A 23,803-nucleotide genomic window follows, 5' to 3' on the forward strand; every position below is an offset into this window, starting at 1 on the left:
TGCTTGCTGCCTTTTGGAAAGCAAGGGTGGAGACTTTTCGCGGCGGATGCGCGCGATACCAACCCCTGCCCGCCATTTGCACCCTTGTTCCACATTTTCCCTTCTCTTCCTTGCCAGAAAAAGCCTAGTTTCGGGCAAATCTTTTTCTGTCAAAGAGAAATGATGTATATGCATAGCGAAAACGGGTGAAAGGTGGGAAAGAATAAAGAGATCGAAAAAGAAATAAAACAGTTTCCTTGAGATTACATACAATAATTCAATGTTGGCTATATCATGTGCATGAATTTCACATAACAACAGTCTTTGCTGTAAATAATTTCAAAATTATCTAAATAAAGATAAAGATAAAAATCCGTAAATTTATCTTAGATGAGATAAAGATGATTTTGCTTTTACTTAATCTAGATGAAAGATGAGATGATTATTGCGATAATCTAGATAATTATCTAGATATTTTTGTTTATTTTATAAGACTATAAATATTTGTAAAAAATGTGACGCAGATTATAAATGGGATATTAAAATCATAAACACATATTCTTTCTCTTTTCCTAAAGAATATTTAAATAATAACAAAAAGGTATATAAATGATATGATAAATATTTATTTATTAATTCATATTTATAATATATTTATAATATATTAATAATATATTAATAATATAATAATCAATGTGTAACAATACATACATTATTTTTATAAAATATACATTAATGCATTGCACAAATTTAAGTAAAATAAGTACAACATAAAGTATATTTGTAATATTACTTTCCAAATAAAAAATATATTTTAAATATTTTAGATAGATTTTTAAAAGCTTGCCTGGAAAACTCTTTTGCATAATTAAAATGTCATCTTAGACAATTTTTAGATAAGATGACATATATTTTTTATCTAAGATAAAGATAAAGGTACTTTGTATTTCTTCATCTAGTTAAAGATAAAGATGATCTATTTCTTTATCTAGATAATTATCTAGATAATTTTATCTAGATACTAGCAAACACTGCATGGCAATTACATATTATCATCATAGCAATTGTTGTCCAATGTCAAGATGATATAATTATATATTGGCTAATATTGGTGTTTATTGATTATGTTGTGTGGAGGCAATTTTATTATTCAAAGAGCGATTTATCGACAATCGACTACAAAGATGTTAGCCGATGAAAAAGAACTGGATGACTCCTTTAGATCATTAAAAAATGCGACGATCTGAAGAGACTTGCAAAGAGAAAGGGGGATGTAGAAGGAAATAGGAGTCTCACTAGAGATGACTGCGTCGACTGTGGAATTCTCCCTAAGGGATTTCTTAAGTCTCAAAGAAGATCACACGCGCGGGCAAATTGATTTTTTCCCATGTCATCCCTTCGGAAGTCTGCCTGTCTGTCTCTCTACACTTTTTGCCTTTTATCTCGTCTTGCTATATGCAAACAACGCTTTAGGATTAACGATTTCTAACCTTCCTCACTCTCACTTAAAAGCAAGTGCATGCTTTTAGATACCCTTTGTTTGTTTCTTGATATTTCGTGTCTTTCAACGTAATTGTGGGATTTCGGAAATATAAATCGCTATTTCCTATTTCTCTCCGTCTATCTGAAAAGCGTCTCAACAAACCAATCTTTGATCAGACATTACTTAATCGAATGTATAAATGTTGATATAATATTTAATTCTATGTAATTAATCTCAATTATTTATTTAAAAAATTTTTAATTTAATTTAAAATTTTTAATTTAATTTAACATTTTTAATTTAAATCTTTTTAATACTCCTATATATACAGGGTGTCTCAAAAATCCCGAACCAGTCGAATATTTCATAAACTATGCACTTTAGAAAGAAATGTTTCAGACAAAAGTTGTATGGTTTAAAGAGGGCTTGCCATCAGATAGTGGCAATGATTTGACATGGGAGAGTCATTTGAAAATCATGTGAAGATTACCGTCAATTTCTTAAATGGAACTCCCTATTTTTTATATTCCCTTCAAGCCATACAACTTTTGTCTGAAACATTTCTTTCTAAAATGCATAGTTTATGAAATATTCGACCGGTCCGGGACTTTTGGGACACCCTGTATAATACACTTCTAATACCTAACGTAAGTATTGATGCGCTTTCCTTCTTTCTCATGCAATAAAGTAGGATATAACTTTTCTATATAACCTTTAACGCAATAAAGCATGACACAGCTAGATGAAACCCGGACAAAACAGAAACCATAAGACCATAAGACCATAAGATGACAAACGAAGACGACATTCACGATCATTTCAATTGATCGCACGCTTGTAGTTCTTGAAAACTTCAATCAGGTTCAAACATCCATAATCTTTTTCCACTTTTCTGTTTCTATTTTATCCTTGTTCTTCCCCCTTTTACGCTTTCGTCTCCGGCTTTCAACAGGAACCCCCAATAAACGCTGAAAGAGAAAGAGAGAAAGAGAGAGAGACAGAGAGAGATAGAAAGAGAGTTGACAAGTTTTTTTCTACGACTGATCGAAACGTTCTCGAGAGAAAAGAGCTTTTCGGAGTACGGGAAAAATTCTGGTGACTGAAAGAGGGGAAAGAGGAGAAGAAGGAGAAGGGAAGGAAAAGGGAGAGAGCTGGCGAGGCACGCTTGGATCATAGATCGATGTGGAGACAAACATTTCCAATCAGAGCGAAAAAGGAGCCGAAGAACGTTATCGTCGCCTTTTCTCTTCCTTTTTTTTTCTCTCCGACACAAGAGACTGTGAGGGGGCGTGACAGGGGACTGTCGATTTTTATCGAGTTACAAATGGCAAGAAATTAGCGCTAAGCGAGCGCACAGAGAGCTAAAGCATAGAAATTAAATTTCCTCGGCCAGATGTTTCATCCGCTTTTCGCAAATAGATGTCGGCTTTTCCTCCGTCGTGTCCACGGCCGGAAAACAATAATGGAAACTAAAGGGAAGGAGGACAAAATTCGATGCTTCATGTAATGACATATAAAGACATAAACGAAAAATTATTCGCATACATAATATGCCCAACTTTGGCTTCATCTCCCAACTTACATGATTGTGATTCAAATTATTGTATGTTATTAATCCAAACTATTTTTCCTAATGAAGAAATAAAGTATACATTTCTCTTGTCAACTTCAACAATTTTTAATTTCTTTATTTTGTTATATATATATATGTTATATGTTATATATTGTAATACATATACAGGGTGTCCCAAAAGTCCCGGACCGGTCGAATATTTCATAAACTATGAAACTTTAGAAAGAAATGTTTCAGACAAAAGTTGTGGCTTGAAGGGGGCCATATCAGATAGTGGCAATGATTTAACATGGGAGAGTCATTTGAAAATCACGTGAAGATCACCGTCAATTTCTTAAATGAAACCTCCTATTTTTTATTACATATTCGTGTAGCTTATCTCGAGAGCTCCAAAACACTATAATAAAGTATTTCTTCATTGAGTACTTTTCGAGTTATGAGGCTTGAAATCATTTCTTAATTTTGCATAAACCATAAAATATCTAGTAAAATATTCATTTTTCGGTTATTTTATCTTAATAATTTTATGTACAAAATAATGAGAGGAATCAATTGGTGTAAGGGTCAATCAATTGGTAGAATTTTATGTACAAAATAATGAGAGGAATCAATTGGTGTAAGGGTCAATCAATTGGTGGAAAACACATAGTTGTTTTTAAAAAAATATGTAATTAAATTGCAAATTACATATTTTTTTCTTAAAAACAACTATGTTTTTTCTTTGCACCAATTGATTCCTCTCATTATTTTGTACATAAAATTATTAAGGTAAGATAATCGAAAAATAAATATTTTACTAGATATTTTATGGTTTATGCAAAATTAAGAAATGATTTCAAGCCTCATAACTCGAAAAATACTCAATGAAGAAATACTTTATTATAGTGTTTTGGAAAGCTCTCGAGATAAGTTACACGAATATGTAACAAAAAGTAGGGGATTCCATTTAAAAAATTGACGGTGACCTTTACGTCACCTTCAAATGACTCTCCGAGATCAAATCATTGCCACTATCTGATGGCCCCCTTCAAACCATACAACTTTTGTCTGAAACATTTCTTTCTAAAGTGCATAGTTTATGAAATATTCGACCGGTTCGGGACTTTTGAGACACCCTCTATATATATATATATATATATATATATATATATATATATATAATTATAAAAAAATTTTATAAAATAATTTATTATTTACCGGAATATCGTAGACTTGTGCTGTAAATTCCACCGATAATTGCAGAATCGATCGATTTCTTTATGCCGTGGAATGCAATCACTGAATCTCCTGAAAAAAAACGAACAAAATTCCAGAAATTAAAAATTAATATAACAAAGCTAACGAAGCCAATGAAGTTAAATATAATCTAATTTTAAAACTAATAAAGTAAAAGCTTTTCTTTTGTTTAATGTTACACCTACGCTATAATTTAATTAGTATAATTAACTATTTGATGATTAAAAGCAATTTTCAATCTAGAATATTTTATATAAAAAGAAGTGTATATACAAAACTGATTTCGAATAAATGAATATATCCAAATTGGTAATCAATAATAAAAAGCAAAGTCTATGTAAAGAAATTTTTATTTCGCGCCTCATAATTTCGCAATCAGGCGAAAATTCCGATAAAATAAACAAAAACAAAATGAAACCGAATTCATATACGAATTTTTATTTCACGGCTTTAATATAAAATTCAAGTGTATATTGTGCGCGATCACTACTGTTTCCGTATCATTAGATACCTTGTGCATTATTCCCGCAACAAAACTGCTACATTAATTGCCGTAGCGACATTAATCCGGTTTGTTGTTCATGGAAACCATTCGGTTGTTATTTCGCGGCTATGCGCGAATATTGGCCCGCGCGTGCAGAATATCAAATTACGAGTGCGAATAATTAATCGAGCGGCAAAGTCCCGCATCGTTCACAACCGCGGAGACCGGCTTTTCGCGATTCCCGAGCAAATTTAGGAACTAAAGGCCAGATAATCGAGAGATAAGCTCAAAAAAATTAACATTTTGAGCAAAGCACCGGTGAATTTTGATCATATATTTTTATTATTTTCGATATATTTTATGTCGCGTCTGCAATATTGTTAAAAATGGCATTCGTAAATCCCCCAAAACGATATTCTCCCTTCGAAATGGCCAGTTTCGCGTGATAAACGATATCGTTCGCGACTCTATTATTCGCAAAACCAAAACGAAACTGACCACTACTGCCTTCAATCAATCGTCCCCTCGGCGTTATCTAGATTACAGCCAAGTTTTCGTCTCGTCAATATCGCGAAAGACCGCGCAAACGAATTTGCAGGAGCAAAAAGCGAATCTGAGAAAATATATCTTTCTATATAAATTTTTATTCCCAATAGGAGACAATAAGAAAATATACACTGAGAAAAAAATTTGGTTGCATTAATTAGAATTCTGGTAGATTCAACCAGATATGTCTGTTGGAAAGTGGACGAACCAGAATTCTTGTAGGAATTACTAGATGAATCTGATTAATTTCTTCCTGTTAAATTTACCAAATTTTCTGGTTAATAATACTAAATTCACCAGCACCAAGTCGTCTAAAATTTTTTCCATCTAATCTTAAAAGTCTGTTTAATATTCTAAATTCCAACATGATTATTGCATAAATTCAATCCAGATTATTGAATAAATTATTTTAAGTTCAGTTTGTTAGAAATTAAACTGATAAACAGTGATGCAAGAAGAGGATGCAGTTCAAACACACACAATCAGAGAGCTAGCGTCCTCTTTCTGACCCTACTGCTCGTAAGAGAAAAAAAATACACTTTGAATTTAATGTTAATACTAGTTCTTTATATACATTTCATGGCAAAAATATTTAATACGAGTAAAGTTCAGAGTGGCTCGCCGCCTAGCGGCAAGCAAAGAAGTTAATGCAACAAGAAATTTTATAGATTCAACCAGAAAATACTAACCAAATCCTTATAGTAAAATTTATTAAACATTCTAGTTATAAAAAATCGAATCTTATCATGATAACTAGAAATTCTTGTTTGATTTAATCAAAATGTCTTCAATCATACACAGAAAAAAAGGACATTCTTATTTTGAAAATATATTTAGTTTTAACATGGAAATGTTGAAATGAGATTATATCGCGTTAATTTAAGAAAAATATAATTGCTTGAATAATTGCTGACTTGAATGAAGCCATTTTATATAGTTCAATCGAGAAAAATATACTCTCATGATTTAAGATTTAATTTTCTTGAATGGAAAAGAAATAATGTTGGATAGAAAATAACATTTTTAAATCAAAGATTATAATTTTCTTAAAGTAGAATTAAATAATTATATATTCTTAAGGTGACAATTACAATATTAAAATAAAACGATAATATTGTTGAAATTTAAAATTATTAAATTCTTCTAAGAAGACTATAAATTGTTGCGTATATATAAAGCAATGAACGCGTTAATTTAAGTATATAAGTTTTGATTTGACACTTCTTTTTTTTCTTGTGTATACGTTTTGTTGGTACAATCGAACGATTTTTCTCAGTGTAGATACACGTTTTAAATTAATAACACAGGCCTGCGAGGTTTTTCTTTTTAAGATCCAATAGTGATTTCCGACGTAATTTTGTGAGCTGAATTCGAATCTGGCTGCCGAATTTGCGTAGCACGTCATATTTTTGAGTAATTTGTAATTGAATGGCTCAAAAATCGCTATTTTCATGAATGACCAATTTCATGAATTTATTGCGAGGAAACCAAATTTTTTGAAATATTTCTGCCAATGGCATCGTATAATACTCTCTTTCGCCTTTCAAATCCACTTTCGATTACCGCTGCACGATTTTTTTTCGCTGAGATATATAAATATGACGTTGTAAGAAAATTTACGTTAAAGAAAATTTATATAGACATCAATATGGTAGATCCATGATCTTGAAATTTGAAAAGACTGACATATGTCAAGTTCGGTTGGCCAAAAAATATTGTAAAGATATTGTAAAAATATTGTAAAGAAATGTCTAATACAGTTGTTACACATTTTGATAAATTTTTCTAAATTTTATGCCTTTTTATTGTGATTCTATTCGCCATATTGGATGCGCCATTTTTAATTTCAAAAGGTGACAGAATGTATTTAAATGTATATTTTTACCCTAATTTTGATTCGTAATAAGATAGAGAGGTTGCACGGTTAATTTAGAATGGCTTATTAAATCCCTATGCATGACCAGTCTTATAACTTGTATATCTGAGCGAAAAAAAATCGTGCGGCGGAGTAATCGAAAGTGGATTCGAAAGATGAAAGTGAGTACTATACGCGCGATGCCATTGACAGAAATATTTCAAAAAATTTGGTTTATTCACAATAAATTGATGAAATTAGCCAAAGTAGCAATTTTGGGGCTATTCAACTACAAATAACTCAAAAACCTGACGTGCTACGCAAATTCGGCGGCCAGATTCGGATTCAGCGCACAAAATTACGTCAAAAATCACTATTGCATCTTAAAAAGAAATTTTGACTCCCTTTTTTGCATGGCTGTGTAATTTTTATTTCTATAATTATCAAACTATGCATTAAGTCTTGATGCGGTAGTGATAGAACACCCTATATGCCTAACCTATATGCGTCATACTGGCACCATCCAAAACGCGATCATCGTCACGGAACACAAAAGTCACCCTCATCACAGTCGTAACAGCTTTTACGATGCTCGGGAAAAGGAGAGAAAGAAATGATGTGACGTCATGGCGGAAATAGAAATTAGGGAGCTCACGAAGCGAATCGCCCCAGAACTTGTCTCCTAAACTATTGCCGTTCTTAAATCTTTGTAGGGACGATATCGCGGTTCGTAAACGTTAATGCAGTTAAAGCATTTTCGTTGAGAGAGTGGACGAAAGTGGAGCATTCATCTGTGTGCGTATACACATATCACACGAACACACTCGTTTCAAAAGTGAGTTTCTGATTTATTATATCGCCCGATCACTCTAGAACGAGTTTTTTCCGGACATTAATATCGATTGATGATAGAGGACCATCGCGCGTTTCATCGCCGATGTCTCTTAAATCGATTTAAGTACATTGAGGCAACACGTAAAATGTTCAATCACTAAAGACTCATGCTAAAAAACGCTGACACATGTTATAATACACCACCTTTCACGTATTACTAAATGCGTCGTTTTAGATAAATTTATTTTATAAATAATTTATAATAATAATTTATTAAATAAATATCGTTTTACATTAATTTATTTTGTAGAATACAATATGTTGCAAAATTATTGTATATATTACGTTTTAAAATAGATATCCTAAAATTATATTTTGATATTTTTTAAATAAATAATTTTCTTACATATTAAATATGTTATAAATATAGGGTTATATAGGGTTATATTAAATATAGGGTTATATTGTATTCTAATATAAAATATAGCATTTGATATATTTTATATTACGTATATTTTATATTTGCTATGTATATTTTATATTTAATTCTCAAACATTTTCTTGAAAGAATTTTAATAAATTTTTACAACCTAAATATAATATAAAACTTTTTTTCTTTCAATTATTTCTTTTTCCTTTTTAAGTCTCAGTTATAATATTCGATAAATAAATTCTGGAAATGTAAATTATTATATTCCGTATATCGCATACATTATTAATTTACTTACGCAACGCTTGTTTAATCAAGTTGCATGTAAATATGCTCAAATACATTAAATTGCATTAACCAAGCCATCAAGCAAGCTTTCAAATTTGATATCTTAAAACACAATAATGCATCACGAATAGCTTTTCCATTCGATTACCTTTTAGATTGTTATTGTCAGAATTAATTCAAATAAATTGCATAGGTGTAATGTGTGATATTTAGATAAATAAATATTTTATTGACATATTGTTAATTAAAATTGACGAAAAAATTGATTTCTCAGAGCATAAAGCGCTTTTTCAAAAATTCAAATTAAAAAGTTCTATTTTTAGCAACCAAGAGATGGTTTGAAAATGAAGTTTTATCAAAGCACAAAATACTTAAAATTCACAAAAAATAATTTTATTACCAAATTTTTTCCAAAAATTTGATACGTAAAAATGCTTTAATTTTTTATTATTAATTATTGCAAATTTCCAATTTATTGTTAATGAAAAATATAGATCGATCAGAAATTTTATAATAAAATAGATATCCTATATAATTGTTGTAAGGCAGGATTGGATTAAGCCATGTCGATTGATAAATCCTCGATGATGACTTATAGCACTGCCATCGTGGCGCCGTTTCCTTTTTCGCTAGTCTTCCTTGTCAGGGACTCGAGGTTTGCCGCTAAATCGAATCCGATATGACTCACAGAGTTATAAGTCAATTAAGTCAATTCTGTGAAGAAATATCTTTTCAACAATTTGTATTTTTTAACTGTGAATGTGTATTTCGGTTAATATCAAAATTTTAATAAACTAAACAGTTTTAATAAACTAAATTTTTTTAATAAAAAAATTGATGTTTTTGAATACATGGGCACATACAAAAATTTAAATAATTAACTTTATTTGATAACAAATCATATTATTAAGTTAATTATAATTTAGTTTGTTAAATAAAATTAATTATATTTTATTTAAATTATTTTCCTAAAAAATTATATTTTCTTTGTACTTATGTATAAAAAAATATTTTTGATCACCCAAAAATTAAAAAAAAAAGAATAATAAAACACGTTTTCCGTTCTATGAAAAAGAAGAATTTTAATAATTTCTATTATAAGAAAGAGAGAAACGAGAAAAATGAAATTAATTCTCATGCATCTCATGGAGAATCTTTCGCTTCTTTAATAACTAACTGTCTGAATCGGCCGAAATTGGCCCAAGAGAAGTATAGCGAGGACCGTAGAATTCTAAGCAGCCTCTTAAATTTATTCGGCTTACCTTGCAGATAACAGGCAAGTTATCAAGTTATCAAGTTATAAACCGGGGAATAACATTTACACCCGTGACACTACTACTAGAAATGACACAAAGTTTTCGGAAATGATATAATCGAGGGATGATTCACTCATCAGGGAATGTAAGTAGGCGATAATAGAAGAAGGGAAATGGGAAAGTAAGCTCCGTAGAGAATAAAGGATTCTCCGAAACTAGCCTTATTAAAGGTTTTGCAGCAAAATTTTCATAGAAAATTCATCGTGCTAATTCCCGAGGAAGAGAAGAGAGAAAGTAATGAAGAAGTAAATTTGCTTAAAAGAAACTATCTTGTTTTAAAAGGACTTTGTCTTATATAGTATCGTAATGTTTAATTTAAAAAAAGACAAAGAAATTATAATTTCTAATAAATTTTTGACAAACTTTACATTTTTTTATTAAAAAAGATTCATTTATAAATATATATCGAAAGATTTATTTATAAATATATATCGAATTTTACAAAATGATATTTTTCTATTCTTCTATTCTTCTAATTTTTTATTATATTTTAAAAATACTACCTTTACATTTTATTTTATTCGATAAAATTTTTTTAACTATATAGCTTTCAGCATAATAAAAAAAATAATGAATAATTAATTTAATAATAAAGAAATTATAAAACTTGTGTGTAAATTTTAAAAATTTATTTACTAAACAATTTGTTGCTATTTTTAAGTTTATTTTGAAAATTTATTAAGAATTTATTGTTCAAATTAATAGTAAGTATTTTAAATTATGCTTTTACTTGTCAAAAAATTACGGTAATGTGTGTGTGTGTGTGTGTGTGTGTGTGTGTGTGTGTGTGTGTGTGTGTGTGTGTGTCAAATTGATCTGAATTCTAAATGCGAATCAGTTACATCGCGACATAAAATATTTATGCAATTGATAACGTATGCTTTCGAAACTTTGCATTTACATAATTCATTCAATTGTCAAATTACATAAATACGCAAACCGAAAAACAGCGACATTGCTGCTTAATTTCATTTGCGGCATTTTGCTCCATAAATAAAACATTTGCACAGTTTCGGAAATTTTCACAGTCGGGAAAAAAAAATGATACATTGTTATATGTAAAATTTGTACTATTATGATAAACAAATCAACTTAATCTGCAACATAAATAATATTATAAATAATGCTGTATATGTGGCCGAAATTTTTCTTTCTTTCAGGTCACCCCGTGAACGTGGAACGAATATTGATCCGATTCGAGAGGAATGCAAAACGACTTAGGCGCATCGTGATCTGAAATATCCAGGGTAGAATCAGGAGTCCATGTATAACCCCGACGATGAAACCGAGTCTCGGCTCCATTACTTCGTCATCACTGTCGTTACGTGTGTACGTCTGCCCTTTCTCTAACCTCGTCGTGACATTCGAGCGAGTCGACTCCTCGCTTTTGTCGATGACACACTCACACCGTCAACGCTATCTCTGACAATTCTCCGCGCGAATACATAGACTCGTAGCATCCGTCCATAGCGCGCATATCCGACGATTGCACGTGTAGCAAGTCTCTCGATGTACTTATTGCCAGAACGATAAATCATTCTGAACGCGAGGATTCGTCGTCAACGTCACTTTCGCAATTCGCGCCGACTCTCGGTTAATTGACGAGACTTCCGCAAACGAGATATTCTCCCAAATAAAAGCTATCGCAATTTTAATGATCGAATTGCGAGGTCCCGAATTTTTAGAAGCTTGCCTGGAAAACTCTTTTGCATAATGAAAACGTCATCTTAGACAATTTTTAGATAAGATGACATATATTTTTTATCTAAGATAAAGATAAAGATACTTTGTATTTCTTCATCTAGTTAAAGATAAAGATGATCCATTTCTTTATCTAGATAATTATCTAGATAATTTTATCTAGATACCAGCAAACACTGTTTATAAAGAAGATGCACTGCTTCCCTCAACCTACCCTTTTTTATCAAAATACTGTAATTTTTGGACATGTGCCATTTTTTATTGTCTACATAGAATTAAAAATCCTTTTCTATAGTTGAAGTATAGATGCAAACGGACACTGGGAAGCTGATTATATACTGAGAAAGAAAAAAAAGTATAAAATTGTATATTTATTTATCGACTTCTTAAATCAACATCACCTCATAAAGACATTAGCCTTATATAAATGTTTTGTAACTTTTATGCATAAAACAATAGCATACCCAATAGCGGATTGCACAATAAAAACTTGTGGAATTGTGAAAATTGAGTTTAGTAGCCTAATTAATGGCATGTGCCCAAAAATTTCGGTCCGTATGTACCTGAAATATCGATACAATAGAGTGGAAAAAGCAGTGCAGAAGCAAACACTGCATCTATTTTAGATAGATTTTTAGAAGTTTGCCTGGAAAACTCTTTTGCATTATGCAAAAGAGTTTTCCAGGCAAACTTTTAAAGATCTATCTAAAATATCTAAAATATATTTTTTATTTGGAAAATAATATTACAAATATACTTTATCTTGTACTTGTTTTACTTAAATTTGTGCAATGCATTAATGTATATTTTATAAAAATGATATATGTACTGTTACACATTGATTATTATATTATTAATATATTATAAATATATTATAAAAATATATTATGAATACAAATTAATAAATAAATATTTATCATATCATTTATATACCTTTTTCTTATTATTTAAATATTCTTTAGGAAAAGAGAAAGAATATGTGTTTATGATTTTAATATCCCATTTATAATCTGCGTCATATTTTTTACAAATATTTATAGTCTTATAAAATAAACAAAAATATCTAGATAATTATCTAAATTATCGCAATAATCATCTCATCTTTCATCTAGATTAAATAAAAGCAAAATCATCTTTATCTCATCTAAGATAAATTTACGGATTTTTATCTTTATCTTTATCTAGATAATTATCTTTATCTAGATAATTTGAAATTATCTACAGCAAACACTGTTTATAAATAACGTGATAGAGAGAGATACGGGATGAGGATTAGATGAGAGCGCTGTAATCGTGTAAGAGTTCACCATTCAATGAGGGAAATTCCCTTAACAGCGCGCATGTTTTTTCACGGGAGAAAAATATTTGAAACATTTTATACTTTGCAAAAAAAACCGAAGCATACTTTTATAAAAACTTTATAACGCGATATTTGATTTATTGAAAAATGTTTACTTTACTCAAGAATATTTTAGTAGAACTGAAACTATTAGAATCCAATATTTTGTAATGACAATCCAAAATGGTGTCTATGCTGATTTCGAATTGTGAGCGAAACCATGTGTCACGTAGGGCGTAACGTTAAGATGTCAACGATCGAGCGAACAATCGCTTACGCTTGCGATTGTCCTTAATGGAATTGCTGTTGCGGAGGTATTGGTCTTAAGCGGAGGGGTTAACGCGGTTTCGGGCGATACATCAGACCTTGAATGCGCGCTCTGGCGATCCTGGCGAATCGCCAATTATTTGGGTTAATGGGTTAAAGGGGACGTGATACAGCGATATCAGTTACCGAAACAAAGCGAGTCGCATTACGCTTGCGGAATACATCACATTTAATGCAAAATTGGAAGCTTTAATGAAATAACGGTAAATCTTGATACTGACCTCGCGAATCACTTTCCTTTCGACGTGTATTATGAAGGCTACATTCCTAAATGGTACATGCTTTTAATTGTATGAGGCTCTCTTTTATTCCTGAGATATGCCACACTTTGAAATATTGTAAAAATAAAAAAAAAGAAAATCTTTTTTTAGAAAAGAAAATCTAGTTCCTTAACGTTGACATATATTTTCAAAATTATGATTCTCGTAAAATATTCTCATCATTATTAAGCATTGATCATTTCAAGCTATTCATTATTAAATATTCCAGTTTGCAATTAAACACTTAAATATTTACATAGATATATAAGTAGAAGTCATTTATCTCAAACTTTCTTTTGTGCGGAAAGTTCCAAATCATGTAAGTTTAATTTATTGTTTAGTAAACGCGTGAACAAAGAACTCTACTCCTCTACTCCCATCTCGAAAAAACTAAGCTAATTAAATTTATTTCTGATTTTAAATTAAAATTAAAGATTTATGTTAAATTAGAATTTCTTCGAGGTGGAGATGAGGAGGAGAAAAAGACTATATTCCTCTCCCATTCCGCGTTTATTTAAATATTTATATATTTTTAGTTTTAATAAATACTTAATAAACTCTTCAAATGAAATAACAAAAATATTAAAAAATAAAATAATATACTAATAATTTTTCATATCTTATTCAATTACATTTATTATACAAATCATTTACAAAGATATAACGAAAGGCATAGCCTTTCATTTCCGTCACGCATTTAAACATATATTTTTTAATTTTAAAATATTCAGGTAAAATAAAAAAAATATTAAAAAATGAAACAATATACAATTTTTCACATATCTTATTAAATTATATTTATTTCACAAATCATCATCATTTACAAGTAGGATATAACGAAAAGATAATAAAATTAAGTACGAAAATTGTGATATTTCAAAGTTGCATATCTCAAAAACCAAAGGGAAACGACACGTAATTTAAACCTAATCGAATTATATAATTAATAATTACTTATATATAATTATGTAATAATTATATATGAGCTTACATAATTATATAAATCTTACATAAGTCCATTTGTTCTCAGGTATTTAGTAATATACCTACAATATATTAAAAAAAGTGATCTGTAAACTATAAGTTAATGCCATGATTTAATACTGAAATATATATATATATATATATATATATATATATATATAATATTAGTAATTAGATTTTCTCTTGACATGATAATTTTGTTACAAAATTATCAATTATCATGTTGCATTTTCTTCCTATATAAAGTGATTTGTTGAAAACCATTCATGCTAGCCGTTTTTTTTTTTTTTTTTTTCAAAAATGTGATATCGCAGGAAATTTCATTACTAATGGATACCCAAACTAGTCATTGGTAATGGTTCTTTTGAACAAACCAGAAGTATGTGTAACTGAGATCAATTTTAAAATTTCAAATAGGAATATGGGTCAAGTGGGATATCGTTGGGTAGGGTTTTAAAGAAGAAACAACTTTTATTAAAAATTCAATTTTCTCTTACAAATTCCAAGAAAATTTCGAATGTGTGGATACCTGCAATAATTTACAAGTGCTCGAGAAGTTTCCGCGCTAGTTCTAATCATTAACACCGTAATAATTCTGGCTTGTTGTAGACACTGTAATATCAAAAGAATTGATGCAAATAGAAATTTATCATTTATCATTCAGTTTGAATTTGTTCTGAGCAAAGGAAACATGTTTTTAAATGAGAAAGATTTTGTTATGCTGGGTTAAAATTGCAGAGCAGCCAAGCTGTTAAAATGTGCATCAAGGTATTAAATTTTATTACAGTCATTCATATATTCAAACGTTTTTCTTGAAACATTTTTCTGAAAAAGATAATTGAATAAAGTTTTGATAAAAGTTTTGTTTCTTTCCTAAAGCTCAACGATACTCAACCACCCGACTTATTATTTCCTATCTGAAATTTTAAAACTGATCTCAGTAGATCCTACTTCTAGTCTGTCCCGAAAGATAGAACCATCAGCAATGATTAATTTAGGTGTCTATTGTAGTGAAAATTTTTTTCTAATTTTCTGATATCACATTTTTGAGAAAAAAATCATTGCTTCGGGTGAACTGAATCATCCTGTATATTCTTTATTCTAAATTAATACCTTTCTAATCTTTCCAATCCTAACCTTTCTGTGTTATACCTTTATCATGTAATAATAATTTTCGAAAAAATTTCATGTAAGTTTTCTGAAACATATTGTTTAGCATCTTTTAATTTGACTTAAAAGAAGATTAAAATGAGGAATGTTTCTCTCCTCCCTTAAACACAGTATCACAACATAACGACTCTTCTCGGGGTAATAAAATCGAAATTTGTTCCCCAACATTCTTCCCCTTAAGTTCTCTCTCTCTCTCTCTCTCTCTCTCTCTCTCTCCCCCCTCTTTCTCTTTCTCCCTCTGTTGTAAGAATGAGAGGAAAAAAAGAATGCGCGTCCGAAATCGGACCGGCGCATTGTCCGAGAGCAAGTCGCATGTCGGCCGTGCCGTCTGCGACTATACTTCATAGCTCGCTCGCATGCAAGTTTAATCTTCTGGAAGTAACGCAAATGCGGTAGAGTACGAGTACACCGCCACCCTGCATTGCCTCTCTCCCTGAATAATGCATTTATGTGCTCCGCGGATTCGCCGCGCGTCGACTATTCGGGCGTGTCGGAGTGCGACGTATTTCGAGGGCTACCCCGTTAAGTTTCCCGTGTTGTGCGCGTGCTCGTGATTGCGATATTTACATCTTGCGCGAGAGCGACACGTTAATGTCGCAGAAAGATATACGGACCCCGCGCTTGCGGTCTCACACTCGACTCGACGATGTTTCGCGTTTTGCAGATAGGCATGTGAAAGTATAATAAGTGCGTCGAGTATCAATTTTGCGAGAGATGTTTTAGCGCGAGACCAAGAGTGATATGCATATTATCAATATTTATTACTAGAGTGTTATGTAGAGATACGATTTTTATATTCTTGCGTTAGATTTTTTTGAAAAATACATGATTTTAAAGGAATAGAGTTATATTCATAAGATTAAATTTCTTTCGCGCGCATATATATAAAATATTACGTATTAATGATGTTTTGTACCTATTTTCAAAATATTGAGAATTTAATGAAAATTGTACAGAATGTCTTTACATATGTTTCGAATCTTCAGTACAATTTTTAAATCGATTCACTAAAGCGTTCAAGTTATAAGGGTTTTAATTTGCACCGAATTAACATGTGTTCTTATGGGAAACGTATAACCACGTCGATTCAAATGACAAAAACACATGGAAATAATATTCAGAATTTTTTTAAAATTTGCAAAAGTTTAGATACCGAGGAAATATTTGATCAAATAATATTATACCAGTACTAACTGGTTAAAAAGATATTAAAGATATTTAATGAAGTTAGCCATGTATCTGTCACAAGGTGAAATTCTCTGCCAAAAGTTAATCATTTCGATTAACAAAATTCGGAATATTTCAGTAACAACGCAATAAATATTAAAAAATACATCTCTGCACTGTAGCTAAGATCAAATTGTAATATTCCACACAATTTCTCATACTCAAAATACACCGAAAGTAAATATTCGTCAATATTGATTTTCAGCTACTTTTTGTTGGGATTGTACATATAAAGCATCCTTAAAATATTAATATAATTTTTAATAATTATTTTTTTAAATAATTATTATATATTTTATAGATTTTATCATATTTATATTATATTTATATTATTAGATCTTATAGCATTATATTTTATAAATTTTTCTATCCTTGTTTTTCCTTTCTTCTTGTGCAATAAAATAATTTGTAAATAAAAAAAATTATTAATATAATTAATATTAAAAATCATGTTGCAATTATTTTCCATAATCATTCACTAATCATCGTTTCTTATTTGCTGTTATAATTTCTTGCTGTTGCAATTGGTTCTTATGAAATAATATGAAACATTTTTGAAAAAACATGTATGGAAAGATCACAGATGCTGTTTGCTTTTCTTAGAAGCTTAGAATAGTAGCATGATGCATCACCATGATGACTCGCTTTAGTTGTTATCATATCAAAGCCTGTTCTCGATGGTAATTGAAACTAATTTGCGGTCGCCCTGGAAGAGATGCTTTCATAATGTGGCGAGGGTTAATGCACCATCTGTATAAGCGAAATGTAAATATGAAATCCGTGAATAGAACAAACTTGAGACGTAATCATCACATTTTCAATATCATATTCCGCAATATGTATTAAAATTAAACTCAATTTAATTTCAATCCATTTGCATTACTCAAATATATAAATATTAATATGAAATAAAATAAAATTCAATTTAATGTAATTTAAAATCAATTTAGAATATTTAAATGCTAAAGCATTCCGCGTAATATTCTCCTTGTAGCTAGATGTGAAAAAAGGTGTGAAAAAAATTTAACTCAATAAATTATTTTGACATTTAATTATGCTGCAAAGTACCAAAAAAATTTTTAATTTAGAAAACTCTAATTTAAAATTCACTAAAACTTTAATTTAGAAATTCAATATGATGCATATTATAGCTAAATTTATTTCAAATTATCCGAATGAATTAAATGATTACTAATTAATCTCTTTTCACAATCGAGCTTTTAATACAATTTTGCGTTTTTTGAAAAAAACCTCTTCTACAAACATTGTAGAATTGTATCGCCTTTCCTTATAACGTAATCATACGTTATAATTACATTTCTCGAGTAAATCAGTACCTATACGTGTAATTTGTTAGCGAGCAAATATATCACGTAATAGATAGTTAAATTACGATACAAGTTTAATCTTGTGGTTGTTTGATCATGAAGCCCTCCTTAAAGCGATGCCGTATATCGTGAGCTCTGTAGAATTCTGATTTCAGACATCGATCAACCTCTCGTCGTAAGATAGATTGAACTCTCTCGACAAGATTGACTCACAATACTCAGCCCGAAATCCGCCGAGTACCATGCAAATATTGGAATCACATACGGCGGTACTTAACGGTACTTTTAAATTGCTATCCTTTCAAAGAACCATTTGAGAAACATCAGCGATCTCATACGAAACAAGAAATAATAATAATAATAATAATAATAATAATAATTAATAATAATAATAATAATAATAATAATAATAATACACTGAAAAAAAACTTGGTTGAAAAAGGTAAAATTTGTTTTCCCCAACTAAATATATTGTTCAATACGTTCAAATAAATATAACTAAAATATTCCGAAATAATTTGTTGATTTGTTGAAAACAGAGAGTTCAGTACAACGATGTACAGTTACTACAACAGAATATTTTTTTGGCAATATTCAACAAAATTTTTTGTTCAGTGTAATAATAATTATTAATAATAATAATAATAATAATAATAATAATAATAATAATAATAATAATAATAATAATAATAATAATAATAATAATAATAATAATAATAATAATAATAATAATAATAATAATAATAATAATAATAATAATAATAATAATAATAATAATAATCAATAAAATATGTCATTTTATATAAGTTATCTGGAAAAACTATTCCGATGGTATATTTTCCTTTCTTTGATGTTCTCCTCCAAAATCCCTCACTTGGAAAACTGAGTCGATCCAGAGAGCCTTAGAACTCAAAACTAAACGGAACGAATCAATTTTCATTCCAATCAGCCTGTGAAAGAATTCGACACGCCAGGATCAACGTAACGACAACGATGACAACGATGAATGAACGTTCGCCCGCCCGTATATCCCCTCGGTTCTCACGGCTGTCGTGTAACGTCTTACTTAATTCTCTCGTTAAACGTGTTAAACGTACATAGCACATCCAAGTAGAATGATGTTGGAAGCATGACAAATGGCACTTCTGCTTCTCGTAAAAATCGCTCAAAAGTGCGAGAAAACGGACGTTCAATCCTTGGGAAATATTTTTGAGCTTGTATTAAATAAGTAGATCGAGAAACTTTGTATATATTTTTTCGCACATTATATTGAATTATTTATTTTAACAGCTAGCTCGGGGCAAGGTGTGTAAAAAAAAACACTCGCTGCTACGCGCAACAATTTTTTTCTGAAAGCTGATGAAAGAAACCTCGCAATTCGTGCAATTTAGAATATATATTTAGGATATTTTACGCAGGACCACCGAATAATGTGCATTAATAATGAGGGGCATCGATTTGAAAGACTATATACGTGGAGGTATTTGAATATTTCATACTCTCAGGAGGGGAATTCAAGTTTCATCCGCCTAGACAGCACCGCTGTGCTTTTCCTCTCTCGAGTCGATGCATGCTTCATTATTCAAAAGTATCAACGCCGTCTGGCACGCGGGACGGGCGGTGCAAATTACGTGCGATTCGTTAGCAGAAAGAGATCGCCGCGCCGGCGAGCCGGTAATTTATAATCGTATAGCTACTCCCCCGTTCCCCCGTTTTACACATCCGCCCGCCCGGCCGCCACCGGAATTTATCGCACGATAGTTAACACGATTTTCGCGTGTACGGCCTGCTTAATATATTCGTGCGATCTATGTTCTACAGTACCGAAATATCGTGTCAAGTGAATCAAAAATTTATAGTCCCAGCTACTTGTAATACTTAAGCACGAGCGTAGTCTTTTTCTTACTCTAGCCAAGTAAAACTGCGAACATTTATTTTCTTGAAGTATGAAATATTCTATTATTTATATCAAGTATTGTATTATATCATATTAACAATAAATATTATATTAAATATTATATTATATTATATTATATTATATTATATTATATTATATTAAATATTATATTATATTATATTATATTATATTATATTATATTATATTATATTATATTATATTATATTATATTATATTATATTATATTATATTATATTATATTATATTATATTATATTATATTACATTATATTATATTATATTATATTATATTATATTATATTAGTCTCTTACAGTAATAACACAGGCCTGCGAGGTTTTTTTTTTAAGATACAATAGTGATTTCCGACGTAATTTTGTGAGCTGAATTCGAATCTGGCCGCCGAATTTGCATAGCACGTCACGTTTTTGAGTAATTTGTAATTGAATGTAATTGGCTCAAAAATCGCTATTTTGGCCAATTTCATGAATTTATTGCGAGAAAACAAAATTTTTTTAAATATTTCTGCCAATGGCATAATACTCACTTTCGCCTTTTAAATCCACTTTCGATTACCGCTGCACGATTTTTTTTCGCTGAAATATATAAATATGACGTTGTAAGAAAATTTACGTTAAAGAAAATTTATATAGACATCAATATGGTAGATCCATGATCTTGAAATTTGAAAAGACTGACATATGTCAGGTTCGGTTGGCCAAAAAAATATTGTAAAGAAATGTCTAATACAGTTGTTACACATTTTGAAATTTTTCTAAATTTTATGCCTTTTTATTGTGATTCTACTTGCCATATTGGATGTGCCATTTTTAATTTCAAAAGGTGACAGAAGGTATTTAAAAATGTATATTTTTACCCTAATTTTGATTCGTAGTGAGATAGAGAGGTGGCACGGTTGATTTAGAATGGCTTATTAAATCCTTATGCATGACCAGTTTTATAACTTGTATATCTGAACGAAAAAAAATCGTGCGGCGGGGTAATCGAAAATGGATTCGAAAGATGAAAGTGAGTACTATACAATGCCATTGAGAGAAATATTTCAAAAAATTTGGTTTACTCACAATAAATTCATGAAATTGGCCAAAACAGTGATTTTTGGGCTATTCAACTACAAATAACTCAAAAACCTGACGTGCTACGCAAATTCGGCGGCCAGATTCGGATTCAGCGCACAAAATTACGTCAAAAATCACTATTACATCTTAAAAAGAAATTTTGACCCCTTTTTTTGCAGGCCTGTATAATCTTTTTCTATCTATTTAAAAGTTAGATGTATATTTCTTATAATTTTAATATGTAGTAAAAAAAATAAAACTGGTCATAAAATAATTACATAGGGGAAAAATTTAATGATGTTATAGACTATGTCATGATCTTATAAATATTAAATTTCAGTTTAGTCTCTTGACGAAGTCTCTCACAGACGCATTAATTTCTCTCGAATTCAAATTTAGTTAAAATAACGTTTTTGTTTAATGTGACTTGTGCAATTTACAAGATTATCATCCATGCCGGTCTCCTGATTTTTATTACATCGATATATTAAAATTGTTATATTTAATTCGTTGAGCGTACTATATATATTCAAACCGTTAACTAATTTAGTAATCATTTATAATCTTTCCAGTATATACTTGATAAGGACCACAACCATATGGTCGAAACGTCGTATTAATAAACAAAAATTTTTGGCTAGTTTGGTCGAATACACTTTTTTGATCCCTTTATTTGACTAGCGACATCAAGATATTCATAACTTATTAAATTTCATATTTAATAATCTATTCTTGCATTAAACAATATAATAAATTTTTAATTAAAGTCACCTAATTTTACTCAAATCGCAAAAAAAGTTTTAAATATATATATATATATATATATAAATGCTAAGAGAATCTGGTATTTTAATAATAATTTAGTAATAATAAATTTAGTAATAATAAATTTCATTTTAATAATAATAAATTCTTGATTGATCTTAAAAACCTAATTTTATTCAAATCGCAAAAAAAGATTTTAAATTTTCTCTATAACATTACTAGCTAATTCGTAAAAGGGATGCATCGTATTTTCGATACGAATCGTCTGGATTTTCCCCCATGTAATTCTGCCATATGACAGCAGTTTTACAATATTTGTATGTATGTATATGCTGCATTCAAATAGTCAGGAGTCCCTAGCGAGAATTCAGGTTACATACTCCCCCATTCCGCAATTCGTTCTTGTGAACTGTCTCGTAGTGATGTCTCCGTGGAGTGTTGTTCAACGTCACTTTCGAGTCACGAGTGCAACATCGTTCCATCTTCTTACGATAGGGATTTGATTGTATCGAAGTATAATACAAATCCGGCTACATGAAATCTAGGTAAATACGATAGATCGACGAGGAATTATTGATTATGGGAAAAAGTCAAAAAATATATTTTATTGCAATACTCTTTATATAATGCAATGATTTAATACACATATCTATCTATTACTTTAAATGTCAATGTTTCTAGATGCCATTGTCATCTTTGAAAAAAATTTCTTGACATTTTTTTGTACTTTCCCTCTCTCTCTCTCTCTCTCTCTCTCTCTCTCTCTCTCTCTCTCTCTCTCTCTCTCTCTCTCTCTCTCTCTCTCTCTCTCTCTCTCTCTCTCTCTCTCCCCCCTCTCTCTTTCTCTGTCTTTCTCCCTCTCCCTTTTATATTTGTTTTTGTTTATCATAATAAATTTTTTATCATAATAAAATTTACTATTATAAACGTAAGTAAAATAGCTTCATCTTTGATTGGTTGATTCTTACTACTTAATCCATAATCAATAACTTGGCAATAAATAAATTATGTAATTTATGCGAGTCACAACGAAACAAACCGCAAATATAACTTTAATGAGGGTAAAACTTCATGTTTTAAATATAACAATAAAATTGCCACTAATTTATTCAAAAGCATTAGATTATAAAATATGCCTCTCTTAAAACTCGAAAAGAAACTACTAAGTTCTTACAAGTTATCATTGAAAAATTGTAGTCGACCAAACTAGCCAAAAAATTGAGTTTATTAGTACGACGTTTCGACTATATGGTTGTGGTCCTTATCAAGTATACACGATGTAATAATAATCAGAAGACAAGCATTAATAAAAACGTTATTTCAGTTTCTTGACGAAGTCTCACACGGACGCATCAGCTTCTCTCAAATTTGAATCTAGTTAAATAACGTTTTTTGTATTACGTGATTGCGTTGTTTTACATGTTTACCATTAATGCTTGTCTTCTGATTATTATTACATCGTGTATACTTAATAAGGACCACAACCATATGGTCGAAACGTTGTACTAATAAACTCAATTTTTTGGCTAGTTTGGTCGACTACAATTTTTCAATGATCCTTTGATTATTCGACTAGCGATATTAAATTATTTACAATTCTTACAAGTTATTTTGTTATATAAAATATGTGTAAGCTTAGAATTTTTGTCGTTAGTTTTAATGTTTAATATTAGATTTTTAGACT

At 30.1% G+C, this 23,803-nt stretch overlaps 1 protein-coding gene across 3 annotated transcripts in view; it reads right to left on the minus strand.

Moving 5' to 3' along the window:
- Positions 1 to 23,803, minus strand: part of LOC105249612 (connectin) — a 265,723-nt gene that overhangs the window by 211,798 nt on the left and 30,122 nt on the right. For 2 of the 3 annotated variants that reach the window (XM_025414898.1, XM_025414896.1), the window contains exon 2: positions 4,233 to 4,322. The exons of the other annotated variant lie outside the window; for it this stretch is intronic. The gene's annotated coding sequence lies outside the window, so the exon portion shown is untranslated. The remainder of the gene's footprint in view (positions 1 to 4,232; positions 4,323 to 23,803) is intronic. 3 annotated transcript variants of the gene reach the window in all.

The sequence above is a fragment of the Camponotus floridanus genome, unplaced genomic scaffold (genome assembly GCF_003227725.1).
Source record: "Camponotus floridanus strain SB8 unplaced genomic scaffold, Cflo_v7.5 scaffold90, whole genome shotgun sequence".
Taxonomy (NCBI): Eukaryota; Metazoa; Arthropoda; class Insecta; order Hymenoptera; family Formicidae; genus Camponotus; species Camponotus floridanus.